Source organism: Cololabis saira, chromosome 2 (genome assembly GCF_033807715.1).
Source record: "Cololabis saira isolate AMF1-May2022 chromosome 2, fColSai1.1, whole genome shotgun sequence".
NCBI lineage: Eukaryota > Metazoa > Chordata > Actinopteri > Beloniformes > Belonidae > Cololabis > Cololabis saira.
Window position 1 is genome coordinate 42,843,360 of NC_084588.1, and position 27,835 is coordinate 42,871,194.

Sequence of the window (27,835 nt, forward strand, 5' to 3'; positions counted from 1 at the left end):
ACTTCACCTACTTGTCACAGCCACTGTTCTTATATATAGCTTACATTTTCTTGTACGTTTGAGTTGTTTTTACAATAATGTAAGCATCTTAGATTATTTAAGGTGTACATAAACGTAACTGAATTATTATTTAGAAAAATACATTTATGCTAGCACATATGCCGATGCCAAACACAAATTCACCACATTTATCTCCTCACTGCTACAAGTCTATCTCTCTCCATCTCTGTCTCTCTCTTTCTCTCACACACACAGTCTCTCTCTCTCACACACACACACACACCAAAGTGCTCGACAACCACACAAGCACACAGATGAGGCACTACAAGCTCAAAATCCCTTTATTACCTCTTGTTGTAGAGAGGAGGCAGAAGTGGCCCACCAAGTGCTCCCCTCTCTGTACATAAACCCTTAAAGCCTTGTTCCACACCCAATGAAAGGCCACTGCAATCTGTAAGCAACCCTGTTCCCATATGGGCAAGCCTGCCATGGGCCTCGTTTGCCTTTGTCCTGTGGCTCTCTGAGGGCCAAGCCCTCAACACCCCAACCTAGCTCCAGGCATTTATTAAATATGCACCTTTCAGTCGTTGTGAAGAAAGATCCCGACCAGCTAATCTCATCACAGGCTGGGGACCCTCCACATATGTAAATCTACATCTGTTCCCCTTCAAAGAGAGAGATTCTCCAGGATTATCCTGCACACAAACCCAGACACACATGGAAATTCATTCACACACAAACACACTTAAGTACTCTTTCTCCCACATGGCCGCTGCCAATCAAGAGGCATGCCCTCTGCCACATGTATTTGCCTGCCTCCCCTTCCACAGACTCCAAACACACCCCTGTTTCTCAATTAGGCTGATGACAAGCAATGTCCAAGAAATTGTGCTTTGTGTCATTTCTTTTGCATTTCCCTCGGTGGAAGATGACAAGGCAAAGCCGTATAAAACCTGCCCCTCGCCTACAGGCTATGACTGGCATTTGGGTTCTGGGCCTGAGCCAGGACCCATAAAGAGTAGTGCCGGCGGTCCAGGAAGTTGGCACCATACCGAGAAGAACATCCTATAGCGCCCTGGGATATCATTATACATCCCTGCGACACAGGATTAGTTTGCTCCCTGGCTGGGAGCTGCCACCCGACAGTCAATGGAAAAGACAGCTTCATCAAAACCATCTGACTGGCAGCTGACAGCAGAAACACAAGTAAAACGCCCTAAATCTCTAAATGTTTGCATAATCAAATTAATAATGCAGTTCAACTATTGTTTATGGCGCATTGTTTGTTTTTTGGAAAAGGCTGGTTTTGATGACTGTTTGGAACAAGACAAAATAAAAGCATCCATTGGATTTATAGTCATGATAAAGAGGAATGACATTTAATAAACACACGGAGAACAGACCACTACAAAATACTGTTGTAAACATGCATTCAGTGTTTAAATATCTGTCATTCAATTAACTTTCAAAATGTTTTAAGAATAAAAGATGAGAATTACAGCAGAGGAGAGCAGGCCTGTCTTATATCTTTGATAAGATGCCAGATATCCTCCTTCTTACTTGGTTTTTCCAGGCCAAAAATGAGGCAGAAGTGGGGGCAGAGACGTATTAGAATAAGACAAAACAGCTTTACGCACAAAGCTTACAGCCAGATTCTGAACATATCAGTCTTCCATTCTTATTTTAAATGGATAAAAGTAAACATGGTATAGCCTAAACACTGTCTATTTTTGTTTCTCCACTGTTTTATGACAAACAGTTTTCTTGTGTAATTTTTTTTTCTATCTAGGATATAATTGGTGGACTACCGTCTTACAAAAAGTGTTTTCCAGCAGCGTGGGGGGAAATGCTTTTGGTATACCATACAAATCATGCCCTCCTCATTGTGGAAGGAGACTGTGAAATTACTGGCCAGACTATCCATCCCTTAGGTTTTCTGAAGAGCGGTTTTGGAGCCTGTCTTTCCTCATACTGTGCAGCACTATGTTGTGAATGCGTGGAACCGCCTCTACCAACCAATCCACGCTGGAGATGCTAGGAAGCTGCCAGCACGCATTTGCAGCAGGATATTCCTATTAAAATGTTTTTGTTGCAATATCAGAAATGACAGCTGTATTTAGCCTAGGTTAGTTGGTTGGTTGGTTACAAACTGCTAAATGCAATGTAATACTCATTTTACCACCTTTGTGTTGGTGTTAAAGTGCCGCAAGCCAGTGTAATGATATCTTTTGTGGCTAGATGGGATGAACGGGTTAACCAAACACTCAAGATTTATTTATATATATATATATATATATATATATATATATATATATATATATATATATATATATATATATATATATATATATATATATATATATATATATATATATATATATATATATATATATATATTTTTTTTTTTATTTTTTATTAAAGGATAAATGTTGAACGTAGTATTTTTGAATAAGAATTGAGTTAAATTACTAGCAATCGGCTGCACTGACTGCCAATCAACTGTCTACACCCCTTATTATTAATTCATGCTTTATTTAAGAATCAGTTGTCATGGATGTGAAATCTAGCTAGATTGGTTGTAAATATGTTTATTGCAAAGTTGGATATTTTCATCCAGAAGTCCAAAGAGATTAACTCACTTTGACTCGGCCCTGAACAGCTGAACTGTCAGTCCAGCTGAATGTCAAAGCCACTTGTTCTCTGTTTTTTGTAACATCTGGAAAGATGAATAAAATGTTAGAATCATGTAGCCAAATCTTTGGTTTTAATGTACTAAGAATCCTTAGACGACTCCTGCCTTTAATCTTATCTCTGACTCTGATTCTCACTTGTTCTCTGACTCTGTAATTCTTTGCATTCCTGATACTGTTTTTTTTTTATTGTAATACAATGTAATACAATTTAACATTCTCCCATATTAGATAATTGTATCCATTGCACTATTTCACCTGCCTATGCAGGAAAAACATTGTCTAATTAGTATTAATATTAATCATTCATTACTATGAAGTACTGAATCCAATGAAAACAGTCCTGTATCATTATCGGCACTGAGACAATGTTTTTCAAAACGCCAACAGCTTGCTATGCTACTCCAAGTACAATAAAAGCTCCCAATTAAGTGTTACTCTACTATTCCACAGGTGGTGATGGACCCCAAACACGTAAACACATGAGTGAGACCTGTGGCAGACCCTAATCAGAGACCAAAAAGCTAAATATGTCATCTACATCTACAATCTACATGCATTAGATTTGATGAATTCATAAATACTAACAAACAGGTATATAAGTAATGCCACACCAATCCCACCCTGTGATGACTATCAGCCAAGCCAAGAAAAGCTATTTACCACAAACTACTACCGTATTACATACATAAAAAAAAAGAGTTAGACAAGAGGTGACAGATGTTTCTAATTCAACATTCATCCTTTAAAATATAAATAATTCTTGAGCGTTTTGTTAACCCCCTGCTGAAATACCGCCCATAAAGCCACGAAGGATACCATAACACTGTCTTGTGGCACTTCAACACCAACATCAAGGTACTTAAATATGAGTATTACTGGTGACAGAATTTGACAGGTTACCTCTCCATCATAACAGTGTGTAGCTAGCTACAAACCTTGGACTAACATGCTGTTATTTGATTTCCTACTATGCTGGTGCCATACAGAAGGACATACACTTTTTTTGATTTTTTGGTGATCTATATGCAGTAGTTTATGTGCTTGCACTATATATATATGTATATATTTATGTATGTATATGTATGTATGTATGTATTCATATTTTGGCTTTTTTTTTTCCTAGCATACAGTAAGGAAACAAAAGTTTGGACACCTTCTCATGCAAACAAATGGGGAAGTGTGTCCAAACTTTTGATCTGTACTCTATATGAAGTTTTTGGATTATGGAAAAAATTTCATATATATATATATATATTTGAAAACACACACATATATATCCATCCATCCTCTGCTTATCTGGGGTCGGGTCGCAGGGGCAGTAGCCTAAGCAGGGAAGCCCAGACTTCCCTCTCTCCGGCCAGCTCATCTGGGGGGGATCCCATGAAGTTCCCAGGCCACCAGAGAAACATGGTCCCTCCAGCGTGTCCTGGGTCTTCCCCAGGGTCTCCTCCCAGTGGGACATGCCCAGAAGAGCTCACCAGGAAGGGTCCAGGATGCATCTCCACCATATGCCCAAGCCACCTCATCTGGCTCCTCTCGATGCAGAAGAGCAGCAGCTCTACTCTGAACCCCTCCTGGATGACCCAGAATCTCACCCTTCCTGTAAGGGAGAGCATGGACGCCCTGCGGAGGAAGCATATCCAGAGCTTCGCCTTTCAGCTCAGCTCCTTATTCACAAAGATCGTTGCAGACTCCACGCTGTCCCTCTATCAATCTATGTATTTTCATTCACTACTGAGCAATCAAATTTAAATTGAATCAAATTTAAACAGACTCACTGAAACTGAACCTTGTATTGAGTGATTTTGCACCATTTCGAAAGTGACCACGACTACCGAGTACACACAGATTCACCTAAATTAATCAGGAATATGTTAAAATTAATTTGTCCTGTGATGGAGCATAATTAGATTTTGTAAAAACTCTAAGACACAAAAAGACCATGTGACAAGACATAACAGCTACACAGAGAGTGGTTGTTAAGACATGTTCGATAGATCCGATTTGCATGTTTAATTAAGCTATCAGCTCAGTTCAACAGAGACCCAAAACCTAAAGCCGCAGAGTCAACAGCCCCTATAATCACACCTCCCTCTGGTCAGAGGGGCTGAGGAGATGTGCAGGGAGGAGAAAGGGGAGGAGGAAAGAAGGCACGCAAAGAGAGCAGAGGGGGGTGAAGTCAGTCACTAATACACTGAAAGGGAAAACGCAAAGCTTTTCATTAACACCCTGTGAAAGGCACATTCACACTCCAACCCACTAATTAAGTCAAGCTTCACTCACCAGGGAGTATGAGTAAAAAGGAAAGAGGAAGAGAGGGAAGAAAAAGATGAGCATGGAATATGGAAAAAGAGAGCAAAAAACGAATATACTTGGAAAATTAAAAGACGGGATGTGGCAAAAAGTGGATAGATGGGAGGGAGATAGATGTGCATATACTGTAGATAGAGAGATATTATCACTGCCTCTAATCAGGTTGATTTTTAAAGTAACTCTTTGCCAGTCCGCTGCAAGCCTCATTAACTCACCCCGGGCTGACATCATTGTTGAGGCAGCGTTTGAAATACACCAAAGGAACAGAGATCTGCTTTAATCCGGACCCATCAAAGGTAACACTGATGCTGCAGTGATGCTGTGCTACTGGATTAGGCCAAGCTCAGGGAGAAAGACGGAGAGGAGCGAGTGGAGCAAGAGAGAGACCGATTCTGAAACTTAACCATTTCATATTCAGTTGGTGCCAGGTCTCAAGAGCCTCACCGACACTAAAGATGACATGCTCAGACTGCATTTGAATAATCTGGATGGTCTAGGTTACATAATTTATCCATGACAATTTAGGCACATATGTCAGAGTACAGTCTTGCAGCCAGCATGTCAGTGTGTCGAAGCTTACAAGGGTAGGGATAAGCACCATACTGTCCCTGCACTTACTCTCCAGCACTGCGCTCTGCTAGGTGCTGATTTGGGGAAATTTGCAATTCAAAACAACTTTTTGAAAAGAATATTTTTTCTTCTCATGAATACAGAATTTGGTAGGCAGATTTTAAATTGCACAGGGCAACAACGACAGACCCTTTCGTTTTTAGACTACAACAGGATTAGACAAAAGATTATTATTTAGGACAGAATATATATCTGGAAAATGATAATGACATAGTGTTGCACTTTTCCTTGTGTTCAGTGTTAGGCTTGTCAAACAAGAAGCCCACTTCAAATCAAATGAAATTCTGACATGTTCCACAAGGGATGATACCACGATTTCAGCAAACTTGAAAAGTTATGAGGGTGTAAGGTAAAAAATATCAGTTCCAAAAGGGTGAACGTCAAATTTGAGCTTTAGTGGCTTAGGTGGTGAATGACCTAAATATATTTTTAGAAATATTTCCTTTGAAAGAGTAGGCGCTTCTAAAAGAGAGAGAGCAGTCTCTTGTCTAGACCTGTGTCTCCAGAATTTAAAACATCTCATCTTTATTCATTTCCAAAGACAATGTACATTGAGTTCCAGTTTCAAGAATAGCCAATGAAATAGCATTTTTTCTTTGAAGTTCCATTTTTGAGTTTTTAAGTTTGAAGCAATTGTTTAAAGTGCCTGTTAACTCCGAGTTTGTCAATTTTTTAACCCACTTTTAAACACAGGATACGTCTCATTTTGATACCCACTATGCTTGTGGCATATTAAACCTGGGTTTCAGGGTGTCACTAACCTGCCCCAACATGCATAGCCACAGTCAAACACCAGTGATGTCAGAAATTCCTAGGGGTTCCCACCGTTTATGTCTGTTTTGTTTTGTTAGGTTTTTTTTTTTTGTTTTCGTTGTGTTTTGAGGGTATATATTTGGATATCATTTTTGTTCTTTAACGGACCAGCCCCAACTTAGGATAAGAAAGTAATGACATTTTGATAAGTCCCCTTCATCAAGAAGTAGGTAGGAATATTATTTAACTATTTAATTATTATTTCAGAGTCATTGATAGAACAGATAGGGTAGTACTATCTGGTATTCTCAATTAGTGCATTGAGTAGAATTTTTGGTTAGTATATTTGGCATGATTATAGCACTATGAAATATGTTTTGGTATGTATGGACTTTGACTTTTTTTTTTTTTTTTTTTTTTTTTTTGGAAATTGAGTTGTGGGGGTTTGTGTTCTATGTATCTAAGGTATACCCCTCTTTTTGTGTCTGAAAATATAAAAATACAATTTAAAAAAAAAAAAAAAAAAGAAATTCCTAGGGGTCTTGAGGGTGAGGGGTATGGAGAGGGTTAGCTGTGGGAGGTTTAGGGGGTGAGGGGTAGAGGGAATTGGGTAAGTAGGAGAGGAAAAGTGATGTGAGATAGTGGGCATGAGGACCCTCGGCTCATAAGGAAGCCAGGTTAAGCCAGTTAAGGGCATTAGCCCTCCAGGCCGTTGAAACGGGGTCCTCCTAGATCAAATTGAAGTAAATCTGGTCCAAATCCACCTGACAAAAAGAGTTTAGACTTTGCCATTGTGTAGTCCAGAGTAAACAGGGGGTTCTTGGATAAGCCTCTCCTCACAGAGGACAAAGGCAGAGAGCTGAGGAGCTGATCTTACCCCAGTAGGCCAATGTTAGCACACAGATCACAGGGTTAGACACACTCAAACCTATCAACTGCTACACAGGCCTCTACGGTCACAACATTCTCCTAAGCCTTAAACAAGCTATAAGTTCTCCACTGGCTCTGACAGTCTAGCATGCCTCCTGTGACTGCTCACATTTTGCCCTGAAGACAGAAGTGAAGATAACTTTGTGTTAAGTCACTGACTCTTGGAAATACATCTCAAAGGGCAATTTTCTCACTCTTCTTGCTGTTAAAGACTTCCTGGCATTTTTCCTTCAAGGGCTAAAAGGATTGTTTTGTATTTTCACAACAACTGACGAATCAAACCTCCATCATCCACTTCGTCAAAGCATAAGGCGATTTTCCCAGATGGCTGCTGGGCATTTGTGCTATGAAAGCAGGGTTATTGTGGGGGGGGAAGTAGTCATTATCATTCACTAAAAATACCTTCCAGAAAGGTAAGCACAATCATGCCGTTAATGATCCTAATTGAGGCATCATCACACCCGTCACACTCGACTTAAACCTAGCACAATAAATATGTGTTCAATTAGGATCTATCAATTGCTCTCAGCCACTGGTGCTGAAAAAACAAGGACGGCCCCTGGGCCTCATTCCTTTCACCTGACAATTATATTACGATGCTTCTAATTTTTAACCTGCTTCAAATTATCTCTGAGAGTACAAAACCGTTCTCCTACCCAGTTTTGCATAGAAAGCAGCTTTAAACTTACTTACTATGACATTTCATATATTAATATATTTATAGATATACAAATATATGAAATGTAGAGTAGATAAGTGGGTAAAGTCCGCCCCAATCACAGCACTGAAACAGCCCTGGTTAAAATCACTAACGACCTCCTCCGTGCAGCTGACTCCGGCCTACTCACCATCCTCATCCTCCTGGACCTCAGCGCAGCTTTCGACACCATTTCTCACCCAATACTCCTGGACCGCCTGGCTGGCATTGGGATCACTGGTGTCGCACTCTCCTGGCTTTCATCTTACCTCACTGACCGTCAACAGTTTGTCCAACTACAGAACCATAAATCCGGATGCACGGGTGTCACAATGGGTGTCCCCCAGGGGTCAGTACTGGGTCCACTTCTCTTCACCATCTACCTCCTACCCCTAGGTTCAATTCTCCGTCACCATGGGGTCCATTTTCACACTTACGCCGATGACACTCAGATATATATCTCCTCCAACCCCACCGCTGCCATTCCTCCCGCTTCCCTCACCACCTGCCTACACGACATCAATACCTGGATGAGCAATAACTTCCTAAAACTCAACGGCAATAAAACTGAGGCTCTTCTCATCGGCTCCAAATCCACCCTCACCAAGTCACAACCCTCTCCCGCCCCTCCCATCATCATCGACGGCTTCCCGGTACCCTTTTCCCCCCACGTCAAGAGCCTCGGCGTCATTCTGGACAATACACTCTCATTTGCACCTCACATCCACAACATCACCCGGACTGCATTCTTCCACCTCCGCAACATCTCCAGACTTCGTCCAGCACTGTCCCAATCCAGCACCGAAATTCTGGTCCACTCATTCGTCACATCCCGTATCGATTACTGTAATGCTCTCCTCACTGGCCTCCCAACCAAACTCACCAACAAACTACAACTCATTCAGAACTCGGCCGCCCGGATCATCACCCGCATCAAGTCATCTGACCACATCACCCCCGTTCTTATCCAACTCCACTGGCTCCCAGTCCAATACCGTATCATTTATAAAAACCTCCTCCTCACCCACAAAGCCCTTCACAACCTAGCCCCCACCTACCTCTGTGACCTACTGAAAGAATACACCCCCTCCCGTACCCTCCGCTCAACCTCTGCTGGACTTCTTTTCACTCCCACCTCACACCTTAGCAGCATGGGGGCCCGAGCTTTCAGATGTACGGCACCCAGACTCTGGAACTCCCTCCCCCCACACATAAGACAAATAGACTCCATCACCACCTTCAAAACGCAACTCAAGACTCACCTGTTTAAACTTGCCCATTCACTTTGACCGGTCACCACACACTACCTCCCACCATACTGTTCTGTTATCTGTACTGTTGCTCCTTGATTGTCTAATTGTATGTATTGTGTATGTGTGTATGTATTATAATTTCTACTGTATTACTATTGTATTTCCTTTATTGTATTGTTTTGTTTTTATTCTGTAAGGTGACCTTGGGTGACATGAAAGGCGCCGTTAAATAAAATGAATTATTATTATTATTATTATTAAAGTAGGTAGATAGGTATAGTAAGTAAAGTCATTATATATATATATATATATATATATATATATATATATATATATATATATATATATATACATATATACATATATATATATATACATATATATATATATATATACAAGTCGTACAGTGGCTTATGGCGCTTTTGCATTAGTACCGCCTTAACTCGGTTCTACCTGTCACTGCCCCGTTTTGCGCTTTTGCACTAGGGGCTGAGGCGGGCAGAGCCGCTCCAAGCCGATACTATTTCTGTAACCATTTCAGCGAGGTTCTAATCAGGGCTGAGCAGGGACTATTTCTGACGTCACCACCCTCCGCGCCACTGATTGGTCGGGGGGCGGGGCCGTCAAACGCTTGAATCAGGAAGCGGGAGTCAGTGCGAGAACGACTCACGGCTTGCGGTGATTTTATTATAAAGCGCAAACGTCTGTTTGGTGATCCAACTCTGAGGTGCAGATGTTCATAAACCTGGTAGCTAACGAGAAAATTAAAAAAGGGATGTAGACGGGCTGTTTTACTCTCAGCCACTCGCGGCTCCAGCTGATTTCTCATCTGCGCCGACATGAACAAAGGTGTTGCGCAATCGAGTACGTCACAGCAGCTTCACCCCAACTCACCCACTTCTCACCTGGCTGTGGAAAAACAAACGGGGAGAAAGCGAGTAGAGGCGGTACGAGCCGTCCCGAGCCGAGCCGCGCTGAGCAGATACTTGTGGAAAAGCGGCATTAGTGGTTAGCACTGTTGCCTCAAAACAAGAAAGTTTCTGGTTCGACTTCTGGGCCTGGCACAGGTCTTTCTGTGTAGAAAGATCCGTGCTTGAGTGGGTTTCCTTCAGCTACTCCAATTTCCTCCCACAGTCCAAAACATGCATGTGTTCATTCACAATTCTAAATTTCCTGTGTGTGTGTGTGTGCATGGTTGTTTGTCTATATATGTGGCAACCTGTCCAGGATGTACCCTGCCTTTTGCCTGTAATGAGCTGGGATATGCTCCAGCAAACCCTGTACAGGATTAAGTGGGATAGAAAATGCACTGATATATACAAAATGGATATATATATAAAGTTTGGACACACTTCCCTCTTTGTTTGAATGAGAAGTTGTGTCCAAACTTTTGATCTGTACTAATTATATATATATATATATATATATATATATATATATATATATATATATATATATATATATATATATATATATATATATATATATATATATATATATATATATATATATTAATTAGAGTGTCAAATTAGCGTGTTGATTGCGATTAATTACAGGCATATTTAGCACGTTATGTTTTTTAATCGCTTAATCTGTTTTTTAATCTCTAACTTTACTTTTTCTGTTTGCAAGTTGCCTTTATTTTGAAATCTGTGTTTGTGGGGTGGGCTTCTGGTGCTTGAGTTGTGGGTGGAAAACACTGGTCAGTCCCACCTTGAAGTGGACATTGATTAGCTGTCATACGCTGGTAGGCTCCCATTGTAGCTGGACAGGCATGGGGGAGGAATGGTGAGTAGCGGAGAAAAGAAGTGGATGAGCATGTGAAAGTTGTCGGTCCAGTGAATGGGGAATTTACATTTCTAAAACGCCCCGATGGCAACATTGATAAAGGTAGAGGGATATGTGTCTTTGCTTCCCACCGAAGCAGCTCAACTTTAGCTACCACATGAACAAAAAGCACCCAGTCGCGAGCAGCCACAGCTAACGTTAGCAGCAACAATGTTACCACAGCAACGCTCTTCCCCCGCTCTATACACATACAGGACTGTCTCAGAAAATTAGAATATTGTGATAAAGTTCTTTATTTTCTGTAATGCAATTTAAAAAAAATGTCATACATTCTGGATTCATTACAAATCAACTGAAATATTGCAAGCCTTTTATTATTATTATAATATTGCTGATTATGGCTTACAGTTTAAGATTAAGATTCCCAGAATATTCTAATATTTTGAGATAGGATATTTGAGTTTTCTTAAGCTGTAAGCCATGATCAGCAATATTAAAACAATAAATGGCTTGCAATATTTCAGTTGATTTGTAATGAATCCAGAATGTATGACATTTTTGCATTACAGAAAATAAAGGACTTTATCACAATATTCTAATTTTCGGAGACAGTCCTGTATATACATATATAATGTATAGTAAGCAAGGTGAAGCTGGTGTATATATATAAACATACAGTATCGGGAGAAGAAGACAACTCACAAACTCTGTGAGAAAGAATGTTCAGATATATTATGTCCTGGATTCCAGTGTGATACAATGCAATAATTAAGAAGTTTATTTTGGCATTTAGGCCAGCTGCATCAATCCACTTTGTGTAAGGTACAAAAGCTATAAAGCAATAGGTAAACACGATAATACAAAAAAATGAATTAGAAGCAAAAAAGAGAAAAAACATTAGAAATATGAATACAAATAATAAACATAAAAAGGTGAATGTCACTCACATTTGCACATTGTAATTACAGTTTGTCAGATCTACTGTGAAAAGATGTGGCAGAAGGAAGTTCCTTCCTTCTTTAAGGTGCTGTGCCACGAATCTGACAGTGGCTGGAAAAAAGCTTTTGTAGAGGTGAGTCCTGTGAACAATGATGCTCAGTGGCCTGTGTCCACCCACTGAAAGAGTGCATGAGATGGGTGGTGTTTGTCTCTGAGGATGCTCAGTGCTTCCATTCTGCAGTGCTGAATATAGAGCATATGAGTGGAGAGAAGGCCAGAGCCAATGACCCTCTCTGCAGCTCTGATGACCCGCTGCTGTGATTTCCTCATGGCCAGAGCGGTTTTGCCATATCACACTGTGTTGTCACTGGTGAGGTTTTCACAAACCCTCCGTATGCTTGGATGAGGTTCTAGTAACAGAGGCCATCTTTCTTCAGAACCCTGATGAAGCACAGTCTCTGCTTGGCTCTTTTCCCCATTTTAGTGGTTTTGGTCCAGCTGGTCTTCCTGAAATGTGTAGGCTAAGGAACTTATGGCTATCCATCTGCTCCACCACAATCCTCTTGACGGTGAGTGGCTGCAGAGGAAGGGGCTCACCTCCAGCAGGATTTATTTGGTTTGGTCAATGTTGAGCACAAAATTGTTGTCCTCCCCATAGACGGGGATCATATCTACCAGATCCCTGTATGGTGACTCAACTGTGAGTTCCACAGATCTGAAGTCATTCATTGTAGTTACATTTGTTATTTGGGGGGGGGGCTTGTAGCACCCTATAATGTAATAATTTCTTGGTAATGTAATAACGCCTGAAAATGTAATAAAATTTGCACTTAAATCAATCGAAAATGTAATAAAACCCAATAATGTAATAACTTGACCAATAATGTAATAAAATATCCTGACGGATATTGTAATAACATTTTTACCGATAATGTAATACCTTATAACGTTATTGGGAATTTATTACATGGTACTCAAAGTCTGCAATTTAACCCAATAGTCATTCTGGTGTTTCAAATCCAGCGTATATAACATTGTTAGATACTAAAAACCCAAAATGTAGAAATCTGGACTGAAAATGAACATTATTTGTCAGGTATTACATTATCAGTTTTGAAAAAAAAAAAAAAAAAGACCCGCCTGAAAATGTAATAAATTCCCAACAATGTAATAAGGTATTACATTATCGGTAAAAATGTTATTATAATATCAGTCAGTATATTTTATTACATTATTGGTCAAGTTATTACATTATTGGATTTTATTACATTTTCGATTGAGTTAAGTGCAAATTTTATTACATTTTCAGGCGTTATTACAACTTATTACATTATAGGATGCTACAGGGCTCTCACTATTACTGTGGGTTTGAGGATGTGAGGGACTATTTCCTGTGAGACAGATGTGTTGATTATGTCCATACCTCTACCAGTTCTTCTGTGTACTGTAGGCTTTCAGGACCATCTGTCCCACACAGTCCGGCCCCACAGCCCAGAGGACCTTAAATGGAGTATCCTCCAAGCAATTCAATTCAATTTCAATTCAATTTTATTTATATAGCGGCAGGAGGGAACCTTTAAGGAGATGTTTCTGTTGTGTTAAAACAAATCTGGCATTGAAGATTTTAAGGTTGCCTGGTACCAGGACATTTCAGTTTACAAATCTGTCTTCATCCGTCCTGAAGTTTGTGACTGGTTTTATTCACTGCCACATGCTCCTAGTGTTGTTCCATTTATCCAGAGTTTCTAGTTGGGATATAAACGGATAGTCCGGGTAAGGGATGCACATGAAGGTACACCAGTCAATACAACTGCTCACTCGTGAATATAGTTGGTTGCTTTCTTAAATATACTCCTATCTGTGGCTTCCAACAAGCCCTGCAATTCTGCCAGTGCATCATCCATCCATATCTTAACAGTGCAGACTGTGACTGGGTGTGCTTCTAGCCTCTTATGTAGGTAGGCTGGAGCAGCATAGCAAGGTGATCACTTTTCCCCAAAACGTGGCTTAGGAAACCCAGTATAGGGATTTTTAATATTGCTGTATCACTTTCCCTGGATATTGTTTTACTCTGATGGAAAAGTTGACAAACTGGTGGCATTTGGGGATACATTTCCAAACATTGAAATGATTAAAGTCTCCTAGCACAACAGTAGCAGCATCTGGATTTGTGTTTTCATACTTGCTGATTGTGTTTTCATTGTGTTTTGCTCATTAGCTAAGGGGGGGGGGGCATCAACTACACTCAATATAATCCAGTGTAGCTCTCTGGGAAAACAGAATAAACTACACTTCAGGGTAATATTCTCCATATCTTTGGTACATCACTGTGATATTACCATGTCGTATGTGCACCAGCATTGTTTGACAAGGATTGCTGCATCTCCCCCGTGAGTTTTGCTGAATTCTGTCGTGATGCAGTCAGCTCTGTAAACAGTATACCGTAGCTGGCCTTGTCTGCGGTTCCTTTGTCTCAGCCATGTTTCACAGAAACATAGAACAGAGCAATCCTGTATGTACTTTGTGTCCATCCAGGGTGGTAAAAAAAACAAAACAAGAAATGCTTAAAGAGTTGTAGCTTTAATCTTTGAACAAACAAAAATCAAAGGGGAAAACACACATTTTTAATAATTAGGGATATATCCTTTTGTTATGGGGGCTGATTGCCCTCTGATTTAACAAGTTACATCCAAATAAGGCCTGTAGGTAAGTGGCATACACCTGCCATCAATCAAAGTGATTCAGATTAAAACCAGACAAAAGTCACTTGTTTGTGATGTACTTGCTTGAATGTTGGGGGTTGTATTCGGCTGAGAGCCAATTTCTATTAAAAGCTGCCAAATAAACAGTGAGACTTAATTGATGAAAGGCACATGAGATATAAAAGAATAGTAAACGCTCTTAATATAAAATGGAACACTGTCAAAACTATCATCAATAAGTAAAGAATTGATGATAGGCCAGGAATAACTGCCAAAGTTGCTGAGAGGACAAAGAGAAAACTAATCATGGAGGCTATCCAGAGGCCAACAGCAGCACTGACACAAACTACAGGCATTTCTGGCAGGTTGTGATCACTCCTTGCAGGTGACTACCATCTCATTCATTCTGCAGAAATCTAAGGTGTGGGGTAAGGTGCAAGACAGAAGCCGTATCTTACAAAAAGCAATATGCAACTCTGTCAGAATTATGAAAATTCATCCAGTCACCAAAAACCATGTAGGAAAATGACAAAAGGTATGTTTGATGCAAAGCCAATCATCCTATAAAGCGCCTTCTGACAACACATTAACACGGTGGGGGTAGCATCATGCGTCAGGGTTGCCTTTAGCTTTGCCATGGATCAAGATAAATGAGAAAATGAAAATACCAAAATATTTTGCTACAAAACCTGTCCTCTTTGAAAAATAAAGAAGAATTTCACATTTCAACATCATAATAACCTAAAGCAAACTTCAAAATCAAGCCATGACCAAGACATGGCTTCAGTCAAAGAAAAAAAGAAGAGAGCATAGTACAGGACTTTTTCTGAAGTAAGGACTATCAAAACTGAAAAATGGTTGTTTTACAGACATTATTAGTTTTATGCAAAGCAAATTATGGCCTGTCACCATGTAATCTGCAAACTCAGTCAGACAGCCAGAAGAAAATATGATTTCAAACACCCTTTTGTAAGAACCACACTCATAGAGATGTGTGTTTCAGTGGCTGGAGTGAAACACTGAAGTTCTCTGGCAAAATTATTTAAAATGTTGTTCCACTATTTATCAGTTTAGACAAAAGTACGGGCCCTCGCGCGTGCAATTTTCACCAATAAAAGTCAAGGACTCAAAACTAAGTTTGATGACACCACCCACGACTCTCTCAAACCATTCAAAAATTATGGCAGAAAGTAGGAACTATCAAATATGGACCAATCAGATGAAGGGGGGGCGCGCTTTTAAGCGTCTATTGACGCCACGTTAACGCTTTTGACTGAGAAAAGTAATGCCCGTCGTCGCAGGATCGAGACGCACATTTTAATGTATAACACACCTGGGTGCACGATACGGTTCGGGCCGCATTAAAGGCAGAAGAAATGGCATAAATTGCACCAAAATTACACGATTCATTAAAAATGACTCCCTGTTCGGTTTCGGCCATGGCGCCAAGAGACTTTTCTTTAAGTTGCGACATGAAAGTTTTCTAGGGGGCGCTGTTGAGCCATTAGGCCACGCCCATTAATGCAAATCATTAAATATCAAATTTTTAATAATAAATAAAAAATAACGAGAACAATTCCTACAGATGCAATAGGGCCTTGGCACTGTCAGTGCTCGGGCCCTAATAAAAAAGAGAGAAGAGTGGGGTCAACTTTCACATCCAGATGCATGTGGTTAATAAAGTAACAAATAAAAGACTTGATGCTGTAATAAAGGCAACAGGGTACCTTCAGAAAGTATTGTTCCGAATAAAAGTATTGCAAGTATGTACGTTATACGTTTTTTTGTTTGAATTTTGCAGAAAATATGTAATTAGTCTGATAAACAGTGTATGTTCTTGTACTTTCTGCCTTTATATTTTGAAGACCTGCAATGCTGTAATAGTATGTAGAATTTTCATATCCACTACACTCCTCAAAATGTTAGGGTATCCCCATAACTTTCGCTTTAATCGGTTTGATTCGGGAGCCTCAAAGATATTGGGGGAAATAATTTTTAATGGCTTTCAATGTGTTTTATTTTATTTGTTTTTAATGCTGTGAAGCACTTTGGTCAACATAGGTTGTTGAAACGTTCTGTATGATAAAGACTGATTTACTTTTTTTTTTTCCTAGCATACAGTACAGAACAAAAGTTTGGACACCTTCTCATTCAAACAAATGGGGAAGTGTGTCCAAACTTTTGATCTGTACTTGTTTTTGGATTATGGAATTATGGAAAAAAAAATAAAATAAATAAATAAATTTATATATATATATATTTTATTTATTTTTTTAATCATACAATCCAGAGGCTTGCCAAGATAATAATAAATGCTTAAAGGCTTTAATAATCAAGGTAATATACATATAAGTCGATGAGAATGCATCTGGAGTCTGTATATCTGGGGCCCGTTTCACAAAGCAGGTTCAACAAACTCTGAGTCTAATCCTGAACTCTTAGTTGATCTACTCTGAGATCGGAAACTCTGAGTTTTCAGTTCCAGAACAGCGGATTTGAGTTAATTTACTCAACTCTAAGTAGTTTCACCTGGAGTTAAGCGCGTGCGCCACAACTATACATACAGTATATTGCTTTGCCTGTAATGAGACTATGTAATATACATGTATTACGCGGTCTGATAACCATCTCCCGACGAATATTTAATTCTCTGCGCATTAATTCTGCACCTTCATCAATTGTGTCTTCATCAAAAGGATGTGCCATGTTCGTGACAATGGACTTCTAATATATATACTGACTCTGTTTTTAATGACAGACGGCAGAACTTCGCCAAAACTCGCCTGCTGACTGAATGAATGAGGAAATCAAATGTGCGTGTGGCTCTGAAAGAGGCGGAGACACAGAGAAACTCCAGGTTCATTGAAATAAACCTGGTCCCGACCAGGTTAGATTCAGAGCGTCTGTTACTACGGTAACTGACCGAGAGCTTAAATAACCTCTCTTTGTGAAACAGGCTAGAGTTACTCCTCTTTCTCTGGTTTGAGTTACCTCCCTTTGGGAAACGGAAAACTAAGAGTTTCCCTCATTTCAGGGTTAACAGACTCAGAGTTTTCACTAAACCTGCTTTGTGAAACGGACCCCTGGTTTGGTATCTGAAGGATGAAACTACCCAGATATTTTTGGGTAAAAACAAATGGAGGAAAATAAAGTTCATAGATGCTGTCACCCCTTAAAAATAATGGAAACTTGTCCTTTTTCTTTACTCCTAAAGTTATTATATAATCAAAATAATTCCATCTGGTTACTGACTATTTAAAAGAGAACTATATTTTTCCAAACATTTCCACATGCAGGACTAAGCCAGAATACACCCTCTCAACAAAGTGGTGACAGTATTCATTTGTTTTTTTTTTGTAGTTACAAATTAGAGTTTTACCACAAGTCTGTGTGTCAACATGCAGGCTTATGCAAGCAAACAGGCTCCAAATGAGCAGAATGAGGGACCATCACATGCCCGGCTATTGGAGATGATAAATAATCCAGCTGAAGTCAGCCATAAGGAGCTCTGCCTGTCAGTGCCCTTACTCTGGAACAGCCTGGGGTTATCATGACGTGCCAGCACACTTGGTTCAAGCGTTTGACTGCTTCACCTCCTAATCGTGCCTCCTCCGGGCAGCACTCTCCTGGGAGACCTCTCAACCTCTCTTCTTCCTGTTCCCCCTTTTTCTGCAAACTGTCTACTCTTGCATTAAACAGTTACACAATAGAAGGCAGAGGTTTGCAAAGTGGGAGATTGTTTCCAGGACTGGATGTGTATAATCAAACTTTTATTATTTTGTTTATATGTTTTTAAATTGTCACAACTCTGACAGCCTGATACATATTCCTACTGTATTTATTTATTCACTAATGGGTATTCATAACCCCCCAAACAAAATAGTGCAGTATAGGTCAGGAAATTATGTTTCAGTCAAATATAGCCGATCATGTGAACAGTACCCACTACTATTGATATGCCTGCCATTTTTTTTTCTTTTTTCGTAAGACTAGTGGAAAATATGGAAAATTCATTAACGCAGGAATGGAGCTTCAGACTATGTCACTGTCAGAATATTACTCAGCAGTTCAGATTGTGCGTCCTGCTAGCTTGTTATCAGGAGTCTTGAAGTCATCAAGGTGTTTAAACACATAACTAACTGGCTTCTGGGACAGACACACGCACGCACGCACGCACGCACGCGCGCGCGCGCGCGCACACGCACACGCACACGCACACGCACACGCACACACGCACGCACACACACACACACACACACGCACACACACACACACACACACACACACACACAACACAATCTGACAAGTTGTTCATGCCACAATTCCATCTTGTTCACAAACCACATTTTGTCAACAAAACACATGCCATCCACATGCAAGACATAACAGGGGCAATGATGTAAAATTATACACAAAACAGGGATTCTTTTTTTTTTAAATTTATTTAACCAGGTCGGTCCTGTTGAGATACAATGACCTTTTTTTCAAGGGAAGCCTGGCCAAGACGGCAGCCAGAGAAACATTAAAAGTGCAACAATTAAAAACAGACACCCTCAACTCACTCAATAAAATAAATAAATAAAATACTCAACACTCAACAAGATAAATAAAAACGTGTGCTAGGTTAAAACACAAGATTAAGGCCCCGTTTACACAAAGCAAAAACGGAGGCGTTTTCATGCGTTTTGGCCGTTCGTTTACACGAAAACGCAGCTCAAGGCCCTCAAAAACGATCATTTCTGAAAACTCCGGCCAAAGTGGAGATTTTCAAAAACTCCGTTTTCACGTTTGCGTCTAAACAGAGGAAAACGGAGGAAAACAGAGGAAAACAGAGATTTAAGCTTCAGAACGTCACATTATGCACCAGAAACTCACCAGCGTCATGTGTGCGACCTGTATTTTCTTGTATTTTACCTGTTTTATATTCTAAAGTCACACTTAAAAGTAACTCCACTTCTCTCTCGTTCCGTCTTGGAAGTAAAGCCTGAATTATGGTCCCGCGTTAAATCGACGCAGAGCTTACGCCGTAGGCCTGCGTTGGTGTAACGCGGAACCATAAATCAGCCTTAACTGGAAGTTACACGTGTCATTTGTTGATGTTTTTTCCAGGATTCTGATTGGCTGGCATGACGTTAACAGCGTTTTCATGCGGGTCCGTGTAAACGAGGATATTTTTGAAAACGTAGAGGGGAAAATATCCATTTTTGTAAATACCTGGCTACGTGTAAACGTGGCCTAAGAATTTACATTAAAACAACAAGTGTGAAAAGTAGCTGCTGCAAGATCCTTCATACGGCTTTTAAAATGCCCAACAGTGATGAGATCCTTCAGATTTAGTGTCTTCTGTAGGGATTTCCAGGCAGCAGGTGCAGATACTTAAAACAGTGTTTACCTAGTTCGGAATGCACCTTCGGCACATTTAGCAGATATAAATCATTGGAACGTAAACAGTAATTGCTTTGGGTTCTGGAAATGTAGTTGCATAAATAATGTGGGAGTAAACCAAGGATTGCTTTATAGATAAAACTGTAGCAGTGGATGAGACGGCACGTCGTCAAAGACGGCCATTCAACTCTGTCATATAAGGTGCAGTGGTGAGTGAGGGCTCTGCACCCAGTGATGGACCTTAAGGTACACTGAATCCAGAGACTGCAAACAATTCGCTGAGGCATTCATATATATAAAGTCGCCGTAATCAAGCATAGGGAGAAAACTGGCAGAAACCAACTTTTTCTTGGCAGCAAAAGAAAAACAAATTCTGTGACGGAAAAACAATCCCAGTTTCAACCCAAATGTTTTTTTCAGGTTTTCTATGTGGGGTTTAAAAGGGAGCCGATCATCAATTAAAACACAGAGATACTTGTAACAGTGCACAAGGTCAATCTTGCAACCTTGTATGGATAAAATGCTGGGAGGGGGCTCAGATACTTTATTGCCATTCTTGATTTGAAAATGTACCAAGGAAAGGAAATGTGCACCCCAAGGTGTTTTTCTGATCAATTGCCGTCATGTTGCTGCATCTTCAACGTTTTTGCTTCTGTGTTGAATGTTGCAGAGCAACTTCCCCTTACTTCACGGGTTTCTCTCCCTCTTGGCCCTCAACCCAAGCCTTGCTCCCTCATTGGCTGTAGCTCCAGACAATTGATATGCTGGATATTTCTCTGGCTCAGAGATTTGTTGGCAAGCCTCTCGGAGGCATCTTTGAGTAGTTCTTACATTAACATATCAAGTTGCGAACACCAATCAAGGGTTTTTGCCTGCAAGCTTGGCAACTTACATTTCAAGATACAGTTACCAGTTCTATTAGCAGCAAATACTTTTGTCCGACCATAACTGATAGACATAGCGACTAAGAATGCCTTGTAAAGTAAATAAAGTAAATTGACTGGGAAAAAGAAAAATGGCTGAAACATGGCTAAAGTGCCATAAGGTTGTAAACTTAAGTTGTCTTTGCCATATGAATTTGTCTTAATTGCAGCATATAATTCTGTATATCATATATATATATATATATATATATATATATATATATATATATATATATGTATGTGTGTGTGTGTGTGTGTGTGTGTGTGTGTGTGTGTGTGTGTGTGTGTGTGTGTGTGTGTGTGTGTGTGTTTGATGTATTCAAGAGCCTTTAAATTAGTATCTTTGAAGTTCAGCAAATTTAACTTTTAGCTTTTTGTCACATCTAAAAAGGTCTAGTTTTCAGCCTAGAAGTCAGTAAAAATGGGAGAATGACCCTTTAAGCTAATGCATTTGATTCTTACTAAGTAGTGCAGGTATTAGGATGTGAACCTTCTCTAAAGCACTGAAATGAGCCCCTCTCATGTGATTGTTAACCATATCTAGCTTGGCGCTATAAAGTCAAAACTTTTACACAATCAAAACTGCGATGACCATGCCAGTTTTAACTAAATTCATCCTGGAGTAGTTTTGGACATGAGAGGATTCAAAGACTTAAGTTTTCTTTCATGCTCTGCTTGCTGAATTAGTGTCACAACCATTTTCTTTCCCCTTGTAAGCATTTATTTCCTAGGCAAAGGCAAGCTGTTTGCATGAGGCCAGCACAGGCCGCATGTTCCTCTGCGGCTTGTTGTTCAGTGCATTTTTGAACCCACCCATTTATTTTGGTTTGTCTTAAACTATATTTATCTCTTTCCTTCTGACAAGTAGTACTCAAAACAGGGCATAACGTCAGGAACAAAGCCTGAACAGTTCTCCATCTCCGGCCATCTCTAAGTGTTGAGTATTACTATATACTGCAGTACACAGAGTAATTGCAGCCTATGAGGTTGTTTTTTCTTTTCATAAAATACTAGCATGCACTTAAAAGGAATTAATTTAACTTGGTACATTTTACAAAAGGTAAACAAAAACAAAATATAAAAAGGTGCAAAAATCTATAGAAAACAAATATACAAAGTAGACAAATGCACACAGCTTTTAAAAGTGTGTGAATAAATGAGGGGAAACACATCTGTATACACAAATTTACATTACAGTACACTGAAAACTGAGTGTTTTAATGTGGACATCATACGAAACAAAGTTAGCAACCACTAAATTCTACACCAGTACCATTGTTAGTTTTTGGTATGCCAACCCTACCAGTATCAAGATGTGGTCGGACCAGTTACAGTGAACAGTGCAACTGCTTTCTCATTCCTTGGGCTTATTTTGTTCTTTGAGTCAGCATGTTGGCTTGCGTGAAAAAAAAAAAAAAAAAAGACAAAGCAACTTATTTTCACACACACACACTCACACACACACACACACACACACACACACACACAAACGTCTCTCTGGCACTAAAAGTTTTGGAAATTGTACTCCAAAGAGCATTGCACAGACTGAGTGAATATGCCGCAACTAGAACTTGGAAGCTTAAAAGATGCAAGAAGGTGGGCTACTCAGGAGGATGAATCAGAATTTCTCAGTGCATGGGTATACACTCAAAATATGAATTATTAAGTGGCTATCATACCCCCATAGTATGAAAATAAATCCAGGGGTGAATGGAATGAGATGAGGCTGAGGCACTGGACCTGAATACTAATGTGCAAAGAGATCCCAATGGAGGCACAGGTACTAAAAGGCCGCCAGGATGCTTCCTTGGATCTTTCGCTACAAGTACCTAATCATGCCTTTTACCCTCTGACACAATGGGCCACAACACAAACGGTGCCAGTTCTGTAACTGGACAGATTTCCTGAAGAGAAACTAGTGAATGAAGTTTTTGGAATCAAATCAAACTGTCCTATGTAACAGGCTATTTCCAGGATTAATGCAGTGTTTCAATCAACTAGAGTGGAACGAGATTAATAATTATGAAACTAAACGGATGTTGATGGCTACATGATGGGGAAAGCCAAGGAGACCACGAATAACCAGGGCAACTTTCATGGCTATCAAGCCATCAGTTCTTGAGAAGTCCAGAGCAGTTGATCAGAAATAAGCAGATTACTTTTCATCTGTTGTCACTGAAGCCTGTGTGTGTGTGTGTGTGTGTGTGTGTGTGTGTGTGTGTGTGTGTGTGTGTGTGTGTGTGTGTGTGTGTGTGTGTGTGTGTGTGTATTATACTGATTTATTTGTACACGCATAATGGAGATAGTAAATTAAATCTTCGGCACAGCTGTTTAACCAGAGAACATAGAAGTTGGTGCCATAAAGACAGATGAGGACATGACAACACAAAGATCCAATTCATTTTAGTTTAACTAGAGCAGTAAAGCTAAATTTATACAGTATTGAAACGGCATGGTTTGGTGTTAAAAATGCATCTACTGGAATTTGTTCGATTACTCATCATCAACACTTTATCACCTGATAATAAAATATTTGATATATAAGTGAGCATGATTTTTGTGCCTGTACCTAGACTTGTACTCTGTTATGGAATAAAAGAGGTCTGGAAATATGAAAGTAAATGTAATTGAGTCTTTCACCACAAGATGGGGTCTATCTAAGAGGTGTTATTCAGAGTTACTTGCTCCTCCGCCTCTCTATTACTGTGCTCTGCAACCTCCACAAACCAGAATTACATAGCAACAGAGTTTGTCTGTGTTCTCATCTTTGTCCTTAAATAAACCCACTCCTACACGAAGCTAAACTTGTCTTGTCACACGTCCATCACATTTTGGTTCTGAGCTTTATACGTGTTGAAAATAGGCCAATCTTGCTCCTAACCTGCTCTCCAGTTAAGTGCATCTGGATTCAGTATGTCGAGGAACAATCTTGCTGATGTAAAACTGTTATTTAACTTATAAGTAGCTCAGTGAACTTCATCTCTTCACAAACAAAAGTACATGTGGGGGCTGATTCTACAAAAACGTCTTTCAACAAACAACTCTTCAACAAACAATCATTAAGCGTATATCCAACTCGATCTCAGAAACTTTGTCCCAAAGCATCAAGACTACACAAAAGATCTTTAACCTGTGCTGCTGCCTGAATGTGACCATCTGCTTACAATATCACAGCCCCCAATTTGTTCTCCTTTTCCAGGCATCTTCTCTTGCTCTTCCACAATTAAAGAGTCTCGAGAAGGATAAAGAAGAGAGGAGTCAGAGATGGAGAGAGAACGTTCTTTACAATTCATATTTTATCCCACATATACTGTAGTATCTGGCAAACAGAAAGCAGGATTGGAAAAGTACCAAAAATTAGATGAGAAAATTAGAAAGGAGAGCTAATGGAGAGAAAAGACTGTTGCCTCATCTCTTTCAGGATGAATTTTATGTTCTCTGATCTGAGAAGGAAATGTAAAAAGCTATCCCAGCGAGATACAGACAGCAGGGATACAGCTCTCTTTTTCTACTTTACCAACTCCAAGCCTGAAAAGTAGAATCTGAACCATCACCAGTACTGGCATTTTTAATTCATGGAATTTATTACTACACACAAAATACTTTTTTTTTCTCTCTCTCCCTCAAAGGCTAATACAATTTATATAAGTCTAAAAGAAATTTCAGGAATATAGTATAAAAACACCTCTCAATCACATATCTGCACCCCAGTTCAGAACAGACCATTTAAGTGGTTGGGGTCAGCAACTTGACTCCCACCTCAGAATTAGGTTGCCCCGAACAATATTATATAGCTGTGCTATGTTGGATTTTCTGAGTTGGTAATCACTTTAACATTTAAGAGCACAAAGAATTAGCTCCAAAAAAGTGTTTGTTTTTTTCCTTCTTAGTTTTACATTACATGTCCCCTTTAAGGTGGAACACTTTTACAGCATTATGTATCTTGAAAAGATAACAACAAACAGTTGCACAGTTTTGGTTTACCATTATTGGTTAAAAATTGTCAGCAGAAAATAAACTAAATCGATGCAGTTTCAGGAAAAAAATACATTCATTAAACAAATTAAATAAAATTCCATCCTTTAGTGTACAGTACGTGAATGCACCATAGCCGCCCTGAGTTTAATACGTGAGGCTCTATGAAGCATGGCTTATCAGTTGTAGAGGGTCTTTAGCTGCCTGTGGTCACAAACTACCCTTATTCTGCTGGCAAAATACAGTTATTCCACAACAGGTAGCACACAGCAGCTACCTGACAGCAGGAACCTTCTCAGGAGAGTGCCATAATCGCATCAGAGCATGTGATCATATATGAAAGAGTTCTGTAACCCATCGATGCCAGTGCTGCCAGCTGAACGGCTGATGGTATAAGAAGAGGATAACTCCCTGCAGCCTCCATGTTATCTGACTGAAGAAGACAAAGATGGCAGGGAAGGGAGAGGACATCATTTGGGTCTTTCCAAAGCAGCATCGCTTTGGCAACCAAAAAGTGTGACTGGTGCGGCGCTTATTGATTTTTTTGGTGTGATGGGATCTTTGTGACTCACAACACACCATGCAGCCTCTTTCATGCGAAACTAAATGGCAAAGCATGATCAAATCTTTTATTGTCTAATGTTTTTCCAACCAAAAAAATCCTAAAATTTCAAACCACCCATCTTTTTCAACTCCAGTTTCCCTATGGGATGTAAAGCATCATGGTGATTGCGTTTGATATTCTTGTCTATCCTTGAGGATGGGTCCAAAAACAGAAATTCAAGCACCATACTGTTCAAGATATTCATCGCTGCAATGGAAAAGCTTTCTCAGTGGGAGAAAAAGTTTTTTCTGAACATGTTCTTGAATTTATCTTTCAGCTTAGTGTTAGTTTGAGATTTTTCACATACAGGTGGAAAATTCAGTGTTTTAAGGAGAAGTTATGCTTCGTTTTCATCATTTAGATCAGTGGTTCCCAACCTTTTTTCCTTGGAGCCCCCCCTACTTGTGTCTAAGACCAGCCGGGCCCCCCGACCCGTACGTACTAGCACCAAAAGAGTCTTTAATTGAAAAAATGAACATTAATTATGTTTTTTGATACATTTCTCTTTGGTTTACCCTGTATACATATGACTTTGTTTTTCTCACCTTCATTTTGTGTCACCAATGTATAAAACACGCACAAAAGGACATAAAAATATTTCTGAAAAATATCTCTTAATATGAGAGCAACATTTTTTTAAATTTTTCCTTTAACAACCTGTTGGAGTAGATTAAATGTTGAGAAATGATATAATAAGTAATGAAATAATTTGCTGTGTTTGTCACCAGTGTATAAAAAACACAAAAAAATATTTAAAGACATTCATGAATTATTCCTAACAATGTCTTATGAATGACTCATGCGCAAATATAATTTTTACAACTGCATAATTTCAAAGCAGACAAAGTTTTGCGCCCCCCCAGAGATCTCTGGCGCCGCCCCAGGGGGGGCCTGGACCCCAGGTTGGGAGACACTGATTTAGATCATCTGTTGAGTTCATCACGAAATTTCTGTGACATTTTTTGGTTAAAAATAGAGAAAAATAGAAATTCAGACATGAATTTGGGTGCCAGAATGGTAGAAATATTGCTAGAAATACCGTAGAAATATCTAATGGCTCCAAATTAAAATACCATCTGCAACTCCCCGTCAACTAAAAAGTAAACAACTTTGGTTAAAGGTGATACTGGGAAAAGACTGGAAAGAGGTCATTATTGAAAATCCTTGTGTCTGTAGCGTGCACTTCCAATGAGGCAGGTTAAAAAAAGGATTTACTGTTGTGTATAACATGCCAAGTGGTGGTTATCTAGCCAATCAAATCATAAAATGGATCGGCAATAGGGATAATGATTGAGTCATCTTTCCACTGAGCGATAGCGTGGATCTGCTGGATTCATTTCTTTTAGTAACACTCACAGTCCCGGTGATCAAGTCAATTTAGGTACTCAGACTTGGTCACTGCTGTTTTAGTTTTACGAGTATCATTTTCATCCAAATCCAAAACAAGTTAACTTACAGTTAAAGTGGAAGTTGTTTTGGCTCCAGCTATGCGACGCTTCGCCCACCAAAATATGTGTTTCCTAACAAGAAAGGCGTCTATATCTTACGTATTTATATCTACATATCTTCTGTAAAATGTATATTTCAGCAGAGCAGGTAGGCAGTGTCTCATCAGATCAGCCAGCAGAACTGATCAATAAAAACAGACACAGAAAGGAGGCAGTCTCAGTACCTTTTGTTTTTCTTAAAAAAATTTCTAAATATGTTGAAGCAAATTATGTTTCACTGTATTTGCAATTTCGTGGCAGAATTACAAAAAAGAGAGCTTAAAAAGAAACCTGTCTCCACAGAAAGATTGTAAATTGAGATGAACTCCTAATCAGCAACCACACACTGACAATCTCTCTGATAACCGAGGAAGGGTATTCATTAGAGAAGACTTTAACATCATTGCGTCTGATTGACTGGACTCTCACTACCGAGGGTTAAGGGGGCTCCTGGGTTTAGCTTGGTCAGACAGAAAAAAAGTAGAAAGAGAGAGAGATAGAGAGAAAGAGAGATGAAAACAGAGAGAGGGCCCGTCTGTAAATAGGCGGTCCGCAGAGAACTGTGCAACAGCCTAATGGAGCCGCTCACAGCCAGTCTGTCAGTCAGTCAGGTGAAACAGGGTCTAAGTGGGTCCTAATGAAGACAGCCTCACACCAAGTTGTCTTGAAACTGCCCAGTTAAAAAACAGACACACTTATTATCCATCTTCTATACTGTGGAGCATTGCCCACTCAATGTCGCTAACAAGAACAAAAGAAGATC